At 40.8% G+C, this 14,770-nt stretch overlaps 1 non-coding gene across 1 annotated transcript; it reads right to left on the bottom strand.

Moving 5' to 3' along the window:
• Positions 1-14,376: 14,376 nt before the first annotated feature.
• Positions 14,377-14,483, bottom strand: LOC120272805. Its single transcript, XR_005540341.1, has one exon. It is a non-coding gene; the product is annotated as a small nucleolar RNA R71 (small nucleolar RNA).
• Between the last annotated feature and the right edge of the window lie 287 nt (positions 14,484-14,770).

Raw genomic sequence — 14,770 nt, 5'->3', positions numbered from 1 at the left:
GAAGATACTTTTTCTAACTTTCTCTTGTTCGTGAGCAGTTCCTTCAAGAACTTAGCATATTTTGCCATTTGAGAAAGAGCCTCAACGAATGGGACATTAATGTACAATGTCTTGAGCATACCTATGAATTTCTTATACTACTCTCCTTGTTGATCTTTCTTCAGTTTTTTTGGGAAGGAACTTTGGGTTGCTATTCTAGTAGCTCAATTTTCTTCTTACTCCCTTCTTTTGCCGTCTCTCCCAGATCTTCACTTAAGTCAGTAACAACCAAAGGTGCAATAATTTCTACCTCTATCTCCTTCATAATAGGACTGGAAAGTTTCTTTCCACTCCTCAAAATGACAGCCTTCATAGATTCCTTAAGGTTGATTTCGGTGTTGCTTGGGAAGTTGATTCCTTAAGGTTGATTTCGGTGTTGCTTGTGTGACAAGGTTCCCTTGCGTATATCCCGCAAGTGCAGAGGTTTGTCGCGGGTATCGAATCCACATGGAGTAGGGAATAAAAACACTAAATCCGCTTCTTAGCTATGTGAAAAATTAGTAGTGATAAGTGTGACAATGATTCAATTCTCAAAAGTAAAAACAACAAGTAAGAGAGCACGAGTAAAGGAGGAGGTAAAGCAATCGATAAAGATGGGGTACTCGGATAATGCTCCTCCTAGGACAATTGTTTCAAGTGCAAGAACCCTCTATTATGCTTCCTAATCAATGCAATGGTGAGTCATGGAAATCCTTAAATACATAGTCCCAATTCTAAGGTCAACTATGCCTAACTCTATACATGTCCCGGAGGAGAGATTAGATAACCTCTCAACCTCGCACTCGAATAGAGTTGCAATGAGCTCTAGGGATTCCAAGTGATAAATCTCTTCCTAATTATAGACCTAATCCTTTGGTCCAGGTGGAAGGTCCCTAACCACAATTAAGCCCTAGATACTAAGATCATCGCAACGCTTCACTCCGTTGCACGCGCAACCAAGCCCCAGCGGATGGTCATCCCTTAGACCATTCACTCTATTATGGCCACAAAGAACTCGAGGAACGGAGGTAGAATCTATCACGTCGGAGGGGAAAGAGGAAGCTCCTGTACCTCTCGACTCACCCTCTCAACCCTCTCCAACCTAGCTTTGTCTAACGCTCGTGGTGTGTCACTCACTCACAAGGTTACCAACAAGAACTCTCAGCCCTAGTGTCACTCTAGGGGAAATGTTCATACAATCAAGCATTCAAGGTTGGAACTCACAACAAACATCAATTAATTGAAAGCATAATAAAGAGATTCAATGAAACAAATACATCCTAGGGTTCACAAATGGCCAAGTACGCACTAGGCGTTTAGCTCTTCATGGAGCTAAGTACAATCAAAGAAATAGAATGTAAAAACAATGAATCCAGAGAGAAATCCCCTCGATAGTCATGTCGATGGTCTTGTGGAAAGTCCTCTACTCGTCGTCCAAGGACTCCCTTGTCCGGTATAGGATACACCTCGACGGAAGCTCCCCTACCAACCTTCTTCCTAAGGAATGATGATGTCAGAGCCGTAGAACCTCTCCAAAACCTTAGCCAATACCTCTCAAAACCCTAGCCGAAACCCTCTCACAAGTTGTGGAAAAGATAGAGAAAAGAATCCTGAAATCGGGGCTGAAATCGACTTTAAATAGGGCTGGAATCAGGCATCCACACGGTCCTGTGGATTTTTCACACGCCCATGTGGAATTTCCACACGGCCATGAGTAATTTCCACACACCCATGTGGATTCTCTGGAATTGTGATTTTCGGCAGGCTGTGAACAGTGCTGCTATAATACTTTGCTACAGTACCTGGCCTAGAATACTTCCCGGGTCCATACTTTCATCGAGGTGACGCAAACGGGCACATGTTCACGTCGTGGATCGCTTTGCTTCTTTAATGACGGACAAGTTGGTGGAGATCTTGTTCTATGTGCATAAGTCGGAATGCTTGAGTGTGACTACCCTTGTGCCCCTAGAAATGGTTGTGCTAACTCAAATACGAGGAGGTTGGCACACACTCTAGCATCTCACACCTGACCTATGTCATCGCGTTTGAACCTTAGCAAGATTTCCTCCAAACTCGGTGCATTATGATCCACATTGGTTTCTTTCCTTCATACTCGGCCTCACAACCCTACATGCACGAAAGTAACATAAAAACACACATATTAGTGTAAAACCCCAAAAAAAGTAATGCTCAACATAAGGAAAGAATGCTTCGCATTCATATCACACAAGCACTTATCATTATGCCTGGAGAGGAGGTTTATACTGCTGTTGTGTTCCTTGCCCTTATGATGGTTGGCTCCATGAGAAGTTTGTGTGATTCCTTTACATTGGGTTATACGTGTTGTTGTACAGATTGTTTAGAAATCAACAATTTTCCCCCACAAACTCCATCTACTCGAACCATCAAGTACAAACTTTAGTAGAACAACCAGGGTCACTTGTAGGCATCCAAAAATCACTAGAAGGTCCAGACACAGGAGTCGACTGCATGGCATCTAATTTCTTTGTAATTGCATCAACTTGTGCAATTAACATGGTGACGACATCTACTTGATAAATCCCGGCTACTATCACCAGTTTGTTCATCTTAAAACTCCACTGATACCCATTGTTTGCCATCTCTGCAATCAAAATATAGGCTACACTTGGTTGCTTGTTACATAGTGATCCCCGAGAGACAGCATCAAGCATCTTCCTAGTTGCATTATTTACCACATTAAAGAAAATTTGGATCTGCATCCACTCTATTATTCTCTCCTACGGGCATTTCCTCAACATCTCCTTGTACTTCTCCAGAGTGTAGTATAAGATTTCAGATTCCATTTGTAGGAAGGATAAAATATCACCCCTTAATTTAGTTATCTTGGCAGGAGGAAAATATCTTGTAATGAAAATTTCAGAGACCTGCTTCCAAGTTGTAAGTGATCTTTGGGGCATGGAATTTGGCCACTGTTTGGCCCTTCCTGCATAACAAAAATCAGAAGAGTCTGAGACAAATAGCATCCTCTAACACATTGCTCACCTTAAAAGTGTCACAGATCTCCAAGAAATTTCGGAAGTGTTTATACGGGTCTTCATCCTGAAACCCATCAAACTAGCACATCTATTGTACCATCTAGATAAAATTTACCTTCAACTCAAAATTGTTCGCTATACCATCTGGACCCCACTTTGCTGCTACTAGTTCCCAGCCAATGTTTCTTCTTGACCAACTTCCACACTTATCTCCACTGACCCTGTTTCACTCAAATTAATCTGCCTGATTCTTCTTCCCAAATTTTTCTCAATTTTAAGATTAAGGATAGCCAACAAAGACCAAGTTCTTCCATAGGTCATACAAGTGTGCCTATGCACCAAAGATAGATTAGTGTAAGCTCAAGAGAATAAAATTAATGAAATAGAATCAAAACCAACAAAAATGATTAAGAACAAAGGAGAAAAACATATATTCATAGGGAAGGAATGATATGAATAAACTAGATAACCAGATTCCAAAATTTTTTAAAAGTTGGCAGTCCCCAGCAACGGCGCCAAAAATTTGACAAAGTATCCGCAAGTGTTCGGGTCACAAGAAGTAGTAAAGTGGTACCCCGTGAGGGGTAGGGTTGTAAAACCACAGGGTCTGCTAGGGTAACTATGTATATCAAACACATCAATTTTTGCAATCACAATAAGCAATCACAACTATGGTCATCCATACACCAAGTTTTACCAAAGAATCTGTGGAACTCAAACACATCAATTTATGCAACACAAGATACAACACTTCAATCTAAAGAATTCCATAGACATTAAAAACAATTTATCAAAGCATACAAAACATTGTAGTTCAACACCCTGGGCACCATGGACGGTTAGCCCCTCATGGATGAGTACAACATTAAAATCTAGAGAAAAAAGATATGATTCTCCCTTTCTAAGCAAGAAGATGTTCGTCGCTGCTAACCCCACTTCCCTTGTGCCTCCAAGTCACCCTTGATTTCCGTAGATGGTGTGGTAAAGCCTAATCTTCGATGTCATCCAAGTCCTCCTGGTGGAGAAGATAATCCCCAAACAAAGATGATCTCAAAACACTAGAAATCTAGAGTTATATGGTAATTTTTGAGCTCAACACAGTCTGTACACGGTCATGTGATTACCGTGTACTCAATAAGGATCCTGAGTGAATTAAGCCTGGAAAATTCAGGGGGTGTACACGATCATGTCATGCCCGTACCTACCTATGCACGGTCGTGTGGAGAGCTTCCAGATCATGCTTCCCATGTTGAAAAGAAACTGTCTTCAGACAGAGATTTTCATGGGGACGTGCACAGTCGTGCAGAGACCATGTTTAGGGTGAGAGGACGATCATGCTTAAAAACTTTCTTGGTCATCTCCAAGCTAGTATTTTCAGGGGGATAGAGCACAGTCTTTCGATGCCTGTGTAAGTTTTGAAACTTAGTAGAATCTTGATTCTATTGCTCGATTACTTCCTAAATTCACTCCAATTTACTTCAAGCCCTTGGTTTCTTCACATTGAACAAATATACCTAGAATAGCACCTCAAATGGATAAAATTGTGCTAAAAGACAAGTAAATGAATGCAAAGAGGATGAGTCAATATGATATGAAATGCACTTATTAGATAGCTGTCTCATCCCCTTCATATGCTCCAAGAATTCCCTATCCGGTTCGTTTGAAGAAGGACCAGACTAATAAGCAAAATATGAAATTTTTGGATTTATTCAAACAGTTTCACATCAACATCCCATTTGTGGAGGCTTTGTCACAACTGCCTTGGTATGCAAAGTTCTTCAATGACCTTTTGACCAACAAGAGGAAGATGGAGGAGAGTGTAGTTGTGGTTTGGAAGGAAATTGGTCGGCAATGCTTCAAAAAAATTTGCCAAACAAGATGAAAGCTTCGGGAAGCTTCAACATAACATGTGTAATCGGAGGTTTGGGGGAAGAAAAAGCATTGGACAATTCGGGGTTAGTATTAATGTCATGCCATATAAACTATTTCAGAAATTGGGGTTAGGAGAGACAAGGCCAACCCGCATGACATTACAGCTGGCTAATTGCTCAGTTCATCATCTAATAGGTATAATTGAAGATTTTTAGTGAAGGTTAACAAGTATATTTTTACTTATAGATTTTATAGTCTTTGATGTTGATGAAGATGTGGAGGTTTCAATAATTCTAAGAAGACCATTCCTACAAACTTCCAAGGCGCTCATCGACATTGATGGAGGTGAGATGACGGTATGCATAGGAGAACAAAAGATCACATACCGTCTCACCTAAACAATGAATCATTCTATTGACTTTGATGACTCTTGTTATTTTTTAGATGTCAATGATGAGATTGCTAGCGAGTATTTGCAAGATTTTTTGCATTTGGACCCATATGAAGAATGGCCCGACATTAAGGAGGAGAAAATGAGTGAACATGTACAACAAGTCCTTGAAGAGCGAACAAAGGGAGGACTTCTGAAACAAATTTTTCCCCGCATCAAGAGGTCGAGACATTACCACCGAAAGCACTCCAGTATACTTGGAGATAAGTACACAAAAGAAGAGTGTGACACTCTCTCATTCGGTAATATGTTTAATCAATTTTCTTTAAGTATACAGAATTTTTGTCCTTCATGCGTGCAGGTTGCAAAGAAGGAAATTTTCCATCTCTATGAGCCACCATGTGGTAATGACAGGTACGTCATGCTAAGTGACATTAAAGAAGGGCTTCTTGGGAGGCAACCCAAGTTTTTAGTTAATTTCTAGGTTAGAATTTTATTTCTGCAGTAATAAATTCATGAGTGCTTGCCGTGATGAATTCATGTTGGTGTTGGACTTCTCATGGAAAATTTTCAGTGATTTAAATTGATTTTCATGTGTGTGGCATTGTTAAGGTGAAATTCATGTTTATATTTGCAGAATTAGTGTAAATATAAAGTTTGGAGCTTCGCGTGGACTGTCAGTAGAATTTTGCAGTCCACATAGTCACACAAAATTTCCATGCGACCATGTACAGTGTCCACGTGGGGGTGTGGAATTTCCACAGCCCTATGTGGCTTATAAGAACATGAATGGTCACTATTCATTATCTTCATCTACAAAAACCCATCATTTCCCACTTCTCTTTCATCAAGAATCCTAACTTTTGGACTCCAAAACTAATTTTCTTCAACTTCTTGGAGATTTAGAAATGTTTTGCATGCATTTTCATCAAATTTTCTTCTCCAATTCATGCCGGTAAGCCCTCACTTCTCATCTTCTCCATGTCCTCATTTTCAATTCCATGGTGATTTCTTGGTTTTTAGATGATATTTTTTCATGGAAAATCATATCAAAACACTCTAGAATGAATGTAAACAACTAGTGAGACATTGAAGCTCCGACCATGGCCTTTCTGGCCATGGTCGGGCGCTCACACGTGGTGCGTGGCCGAAAAACACGGCCGCGTGGGCTGGCTAATAGCCTATGGAGGTGCGTGGCCAGCTCACAAGACTGCATGGGCTAGCAGTCGCACGGCCGCATAGCCATGTCATAAGTGCTTGTGTGTAAGAATTACGAAGTATACTTTTCTTACAATGAGCATTACTTTTATCAAATGTTATGACTCATTCGTGTGTATTTGTGTTCTTTTGTGCATTTAGGATTGTGGAGACAAGTTTGGAAGAAAGGAAGCAAAAATAGATCATGGACGAAATTGTTGAAGAATTCTTGGACCGAACAAGGATCAAGCCATAAGTTGTGCTCATAGTCATGTGGGTCTGTACCAACCTCCAAAATGGTCAAGTGAATACACAAAGTAGAGAAGCACAAAGGCAGTCACACTCATATGTTCCGACTTGTGCAATATTGTCAAGAACTTCTTCAATGTGTTTGAAAGCAAGATGCGACGTGATCTACCGCATGGTTATGTGCCCAACTTAGTGGCCTCGATGAAGAAAATGAAGTCGGGAGCATCGTAACGAAAGTATTGTAGTAATTTACTATAGTAAATCAATGTAGTAGTTTTTTCTCACAGTACTCAGGAAAACAAAGCCTGAAATCCACACGGCCATGTGGATGCCTCATTTCAGCACTACAAATACCGCTTTGGGAGTTTTATTTGGGGATCTTCTTCCTATCTTTTGCCTATCTTTTAGGGAGAGAGCGGTTAGGATTTGGAGAGGTTTTGGCTGGGTTTTTGGATCTTTTCTACATTATTCAACATCAAGTTCCTTTAGACAAGAGCTATTGGGGGAGCTTTCATCGGCATTGATTTGGTGAGGTGTGCCCTAGGTTTGACAAAGGTGTCCTTGGAGAAGATGATGCGGTTCCTTAAGACCATCGACATGGACGACAAGCGGGTTATCTCTATGGATTGCTTGCACTTACTTTTGATTTCATCTTTGCTCTTATATTTCTCCATGAAGAGCTAAACCCTTAGTGGATGGTTGGACTTGTAAACCTTAGGTTGATTTTTTTTTATTGACTCTTATTGTGTTTCCTTTAATTGATGTTTTAATAGATTTTCAATCTTGTGCGCTTGTTGATTTGATTTTCCCTTAGATTGACACTAAGGTCGAGAATCTATCTAGGTAATCCATTGAAGGGGTGACAACCTTATTAGGGTTAGACTTAGCGAGATTGAAAAGGGTAGAGAGGGTAAGTAGATAGGTAGCGGAACATCCCCTTCCCCTTCTGACGTGATTTATCCAACCTCCATGTTCCAAGAGGTTATTGCGATCGTGACAGGGTGAAGTGCTAAGAGACAAACTCCACTGGGGCTTAGTTACGCAAGCAACAGAGTGAAGTGTTGAGTAAGTGCTAGGGCTTAATCATGATTAGGGGTCTTTCGCTTGGACCAAAGGGTTAGATCTATAATTGGAAAAAGGGTTTATCACTTGGAGTCCCTAGAGTCTCAAGCATTCCCTTACAATGTGAGTTGTTGAGAGTATCTATTTTGGTCAGGGCATAGTGTAGATTGTTAGTCACAATTAACCTTATGTTTGGGACTGTGTGTGTTTGGATTTCCACGACTCATTAAACTTCAATTAGGAGGCACAATATTAGTCTTGCACTTGAAAGAATTGTCCTACGGTGAGCATTGCCCAAGTACCCCATTTTACTATTGATTATCTCTCTTTACTCCTCTTGCTTGGTCTTATTCTCTTTTATTTTTACATGAAATGATACCTTAAATCAATCACAAATTTATTTTCTCTTCTGATAAATAGCAATACTTTGTGTTTCCAAACAACTATTCCCTGTGGATTTGATTACCCACTCACTGGGTATTTTATTACTTTGTCGATCCGTGGACTTGTGGTATATAGACGCAATGGATGTGTCACCATATGACTGCATGGCCCTTCTGCCTGGCCAAGCATTCGCCCACATGGGTGCGTGGCTAGCCCACGCGCTCCCATGGGCTAGGAAAGTGGCAGATAAGCCACATAGGTTCGTGACTTGCCCACACGCCCATGTGGAGCATTGTACTCATGGAATTCATGCTGAACTTACTTCTTTTGATGTTTTATTCACAAGCATGGCATCTAGGACCAAGAAAGTAGCTCAGAAACATCCTCGGCAAGATAGAGAGCCAACCCCACCACAAGATATTGAATTTCCAAGCACTAGACATCAGCAAATGTTCGAGCGTCTCCAGAAACCGAAGTTTGGATAGTCACACTACATTGATTATGATGCATTAGAGAAGATCGAACTTGCTGATGAGGTTAGAGAGCTTGTTGGAGTTGGTAGTTGGGACCAGCTTCTTTCCATCCATGATCCCATCAGGTGAGACATTACATTGGAGGTTCTTTCCTCATTCTCCTTTGATCGCTCCATGGCCGGCACCAATTTTGAAAAGGAGGACACTATTTATTTCGAAGCTTTTGGTCAGCCTCACGGGATATCATTAATCCAGTTTGCAGTCTTGCTCGACTTATACGATGATGACTATGTTAATATAGGGGAGTATACATAGCTCTCCACAAATTACCCTCTTAACTTTAGTCTGAGCCAAGTGTTTCATTACTTGTGTGGCAGCTACTAGTTTATCCCTGGCTAGTTGAAGGGCTTTCTACTTGCATGACTAGCACATAGGTATATACATGCTATCCTCAGTATGTTAGTGATAGGTCATGGTAATGGTACAAGCATGCTTCACCGGTTAGATCTTTTGTACCCCCATTCCATGACTCAGAAAGAGCATCTTCAGCTTGGATACATTGTACCAGACTACATGCATTATCAGAGTGAGTATCAGCGAATGAGAGCATTGTTTGTCGGTCCATATATTTCTTGGCTCCTGCTCAAGATGGGTCTTCTTCAGTTAATGAAAGGGGAGGAGAAGATAAGTACCCTTACACCTTTGGGACTAGTCACTCTCAGACTTATGGGCATAGTGAGGCGTATAGGTTCAGGTGGGTATACACTAGTGGAGCCATTGCCTAAGGACGATGATGAGCCTGCCAAGGCCACTAATGCACCACCTTAGAGGGAGACCATGGTTATAGAGGCAGCACCGGTAGTTTCATCTGATCCTGAGTCATCTTTCACTCGAGCTCACGAGCATCTAGCTCGACTTGTGGTTGTCGTAGCGACTATCCTCGAGAACCCAGCACGGATTTTTGAGCGCCTTGATCGCATCCAGTAGACATTGGATAAGGATGTCGCTTCTTGCCCACCAACAGAACCAGCACCAGACGCCGACACTCAAGACCTCCCACTCATGAGAATTTCTTTTATTTTCTTGTGCTTTTATTTTGTCGTTATTATTTTGTGGACCTGTGTACGCAGAAAGGCTTTGCATTCTGAGAGTTATCTTCATGGTTTATTTTGATTTGCGAGTCTGTGCTTTATTATTCTATATATATGAACTCTTGCTTCTTTTCTATTTTGTTGAGCTTTACTGAATCCCTTCTAATCTGTGCATGTGGCCTTGACAGTGATGTTGATGATGTTTTTGTCATGTACACGACCATGTGACTTTGTCATAAGGTCATGTGAGCTTCACAACCCGTAAAACATAACACACCCATGAGTTGAACCTCACCAAATGATTAATGAGGAGTTTAGGGGAGTATTGTTTCATTTTTATTCCCGCACACATTTATATTTTATTGATGATATTGCTATTATGCTTACATGCGTACATTGAGAACAATGTACATCTTAAGTGTGGGAGAGGGTTTATCTTATACAAGTCTTATACTTGTGTTTTCATGAGCATACTCTTGTTTCTAATGAAGGTTCACCTTAGGGTTAAGAGTTTAATTCTTTGTTTTAGTGGTTGTAAACACTAGGTTTTTTCTTGCTCTAGTTTTCATCGAATTTTCTTGAATATTTTTGTCCGATTACTCTTTATGAACCTTTCTCACTCATTAGACCTATGAAAACTCTAATTCATTCTTTTTTTGGACTTTAGTATGCTAGTTTTATTCTATAAGAATTCAGAAAAATAGAAAATTTGAAAAAAAAAATTCAGAATTGTTTTTTTGATTGTATATAAGAGGTGGAAAGATCTACCACCTATGATATATGTAGCTATTCTCATAAGTCAGATATTTGTTATGCCCTAATGAAAGAAAGAGCTATCTCATGGGCTGAGTGAAAGCTACCACCGTCGATAGAAAGAGCTACAACCACGAAAAGTTTGAGAGCCACTCGAGAAAGGGCTACTTCAGAGGTTGTGTAAAGTTACTACCTATTGTTTTTGTATATATATAAGTACCGTTTTAATAAGAACCTTGTAGTGGACATAGCGTTGACTTGAGTTGAGCTTTTCACACACACAAGCTTTCGAATTTCAGTACTTTCATTTTTGATCGGATTGTTTGCTAGAGTATTAATTGTTTTATCTAGTGTTTGACTCTCTCCATGATTTTAGAATTTTATTCTTGTACTCTCTTGGTGAACCCAAGGCCAAGCACTTCTCTTTTCTTTTCATGAGTTTAATATTAAATTTTGCTTAAGGACAATCAAAGGCTTAAGTGTAGGGGGAATTTGATAAGTGCTTGAGTAGACAAATTTCTCTATATGTTTTACATGCTTTTAGCGCCATTTTTACCATGGTTTGTGTCTCATATAATGTATTTGATGTTATTTTGTTCAATTAGGTTGTGAATGCTTTGAAGAAAGAAAAAGAAGCAAAGATAGGTTATAAAGACACATTTTGGGAGCTTTTGTGCAAGCTAAGGATCAAGACTCAAGAGAAGCTCATGTATATGGAGGTGTGTGCCAACTTCCAAGATAATTCAAGCCAATTTGTGAGTTGGAAGGGTACAAAGGCCGTCACACATCCATGTCCCTACTTGTGTGAAGAATGTAAAAGCTTCCAAATGATGATTCGACGATGAAAAGTCTTATAACCTACGACGTGGATGTGTGCCCGACCATGTGGCCTCAAGAGAAGAGTATGTGAACCGCGTAGCAAAATACTATAGCATTTATTGTAGTAGTACTATAGAAAAACACTAATCATGTGTCCGCATGAAATACCACGTGATCACATTAGAATTTCTGCAGCACACGTGGGCACGTGAAATCTCACACGGTCGAGTGGAGGCATGTGATAAACGCAGTTTAGGCTTATAAATAGCACTTCTGCGCTATTCTTTGGGAACGTTTTGCTAACATTTGAAGGGCAAAGTGGCTAGGGTTTCAAGAGGATGTCTTTGTCGAATTTGGCGGGTGTTCTTCACCAAATTTGATAGATCTTTTCTCCATCATAGCATCAAAGGAGCCTTCGTCAACCTAGCTTTGGAGTAGGATCCTTCAAGACGTTGAGCGACCAATCAAGTCCATCATTGCTAATTCAAGGTGGTTTTATTCCATGTTTTACATTGCTTTTTATTGCATTATTCTTTGACTTGGAACTTTGATAAGTGCTTGTACGATATGAATGCGAAGCGTTCTTTCCTTATGTTGAGCATTACTTTTCTCGGGTTTTTATAATAATATGTGTGTTTTTATGTTACTTTTATGCAGGTAGGGTTGTGAGGCTGAGTATGAAGGAAAGAAACCAATGTGGATCATAATGCACCGATTTTGGAGGAAATCTTGCTAAGGTTCAAACGGGAAGACATAGGTCGGGTGTGAGATGCTAGAGTGTGTGCCAATCTCCTCGTATTTGAGTTAGCACAACCATTTGGAGGGGCACAAAGGCAGTCACACTCAAGCATTCTGATTTATGCACATAAAACAAGATCTCCGCCAACTTGTCTGTCATTAAAGAAGCAAAGCGATCCACGATGTGAACGTGTGCCCGTTTGCGTCACCTCGATGAAAGTATGGATTCAGGAAGTATTTTAGACCAGGTACTGTAACAGAGTACTGTAGCAGCACTGTTCACAGCCAGCCGAAAATCACAATTCCAGAGAATCCACACGGGAGAGTGGAAATTACCCACACCCGTGCGGAAATTCCACAGGGGCATGTGGATTCCCGATTCCAGCCCTATTTAAAGCCGATTCATCCCCGATTTCAGCATTCTTTTCTCCATCTTTTCCCCAACTTGAGAGAGGATTTCAGCTAGGGTTTTTAGATGTATTGGCTAGAGTTTTGGAGAGGTTCTACGGGTCCGACATCGTCATTCCTTTAGAAGAAGGTTGGTAGGGGAGGTTCGGTCGGTGCGTATCCTATACCGGACAAGGGAATCCTTGGACGACGAGTAGAGGACTTTCCACAAGACCATTGACACTACTATCGATGGGGTTTCTCTATGGATTCATTGCTTTTATATTCTATTTCTTTGATTGTACTTAGCTCCATGGAGAGCTAAACCCCTAGTGGGTACTTGGGTATTTGTGAACCCTAGGATGTATTTGTTTCATTGAATCTCTTTATTATGCTTTCAATTAATTGATGTTTGTTGTGAGTTCCAACCTTGAATGCTTGATTGTATGAACATTTCCTCTAGAGTGACACTAGGGTTGAGAGTTCTTGTTGGTAACCTTGTGAGTGAGTTACATACCACGAGCGTTAGACAAAGCTAGGTTGGATAGGGTTGAGAGGGTGAGTTGAGAGGTACAGGTGCGTCCCCTTTCCCCTCCAGCGTGATAGATTCTACCTCCGTTCCTCGAGTTCTTTGCGGCCATAATAGTGTGAATGGTCTAAGGGATGACCCTCCACTAGGGCTTAGTTGTGTGTGCAACGGAGTGAAGCATTGACGCGATCTTAGTATCTAGGGCTTAATCTTGGTTAGGGACCTTCCACCTGGATTAAAGGGTTAGGTCTATAATTAGGAAGAGATTTATCACTTGGAATCCCTAGAGCTCATTGCAACTCTATTCCACTGCGAGGTTGAGAGGTTATCTAATCTCTCCTCCCGGACATGTATAGAGTTAGGCATAGTTGACCTTAGATTTGGGACTATGTTTTTAAGGATTTACACGACTTACCATTGCATTGATTAGGAAGCATAATAATGGGTTCTTGCACTTGAATGATTGTCCTAGCCGGAACATTATCCGAGTACCCCATCTTTATTGATTGCCTTACCTTATCCTTTACTCGTGCTCTCTTACTTGTTGTTTTTACTTTTGAGAATTGAATCATTGTCATACTTATCACTACTGATCTTTCACATAGCTAAGAAGCGGATTAAGTGTTTTTATTTCCTACTCCCTGTGTATTCGATACCCGCTCATCCAGGATTATTATTTTGACAAACCCGTGCACTTGCGGGATATACACAAGGGGATCCTTGTCAAGTTTTTGGTGCCGTTGTCGGGGAGTAGCCGTTTAGAGATACTTTGTACTTTGTTTTCTTAGCTATTTCACCATACATTCTATTTCATATCTTCTTATTCTATCATCGTTCTGATTTCTTTTTCTTTCTTTTTGGGTGCAGCTGTAGGTTATGACCCGAGGGAATCCCTCAATATTGATTGAAGGAGATCCTGAGCTTGAACATGCACTTAGAAGAAAAGGGAAAGAGCCTGTGCAAGAACAGTCTAATGTAGCTAATTTGGAAGTGGAAGAATCTGAAAACATGAAAGAACAGAATGAGCAACAGCGAACATTATCCGATTATGCTAGACCTTCAGTGTTTGGGACACAGTCGAGTATTGTGTGTCCCCCGATTACAGCTCAGAACTTTTATCTAAAGCCTGTATTCATCCACATGTTGCAGCAATCTGCACAATTCAATGGTTTGGCCGATAAAGATCCAAACAGTCATATAGAAAGCTTTCTTGAGGTGTGTGATATGCTGAAGATAAACGAGGGGACGGATGATGCAATCAAGTTGCGAGCCTTCCCATTCCCTGAAGGGGAGAGTGAAGCAGTGGCTACACTCATTACCTAGAGCGGCAATTACCACGTGGGAGGAGATGGTAGAAGCTTTTCTAGCCCGTTATTTCCCTCCCAGAAAATCAGTAAAGCTTAGGAACGAGATCTCATCCTTTGTTAAGTTGGAATTGGAGTCTCTATTTGAGACATGGGAAATGTTCAAGGAGCTCCTGAGAAAGTGCCCGCAACACGGATTCCCGGAGTGGATGATTGTTCAGACCTTTTATAATGGTTTGAATCTGAGTATAAGGCAACTCTTGGATGCGGCAGCAGGAGGTACCTTAGGTAGCAAGACCCTCGATGAGGCCCGTCAGTTAATTAAAGAAATGTGGTTAAACAGCTACTAATGGAATGCTAGGGAGAAGAAAAAAGTGGCCGGTCTCTATGAAATAGATGCGGTAACTTCATTTGCGGCCCAAGTGGAAAATTTGAGTAAGAAGTTAGATCTTCTAACTTCAAATAGAGTGGCGGCCATGACTAATT

The sequence above is a fragment of the Dioscorea cayenensis genome, chromosome 11, assembly GCF_009730915.1.
Source record: "Dioscorea cayenensis subsp. rotundata cultivar TDr96_F1 chromosome 11, TDr96_F1_v2_PseudoChromosome.rev07_lg8_w22 25.fasta, whole genome shotgun sequence".
Lineage (NCBI taxonomy): Eukaryota > Viridiplantae > Streptophyta > Magnoliopsida > Dioscoreales > Dioscoreaceae > Dioscorea > Dioscorea cayenensis.
Note: the sequence above shows the minus strand (reverse complement) of the source record. Positions and strands in the feature narration are given on the sequence as shown.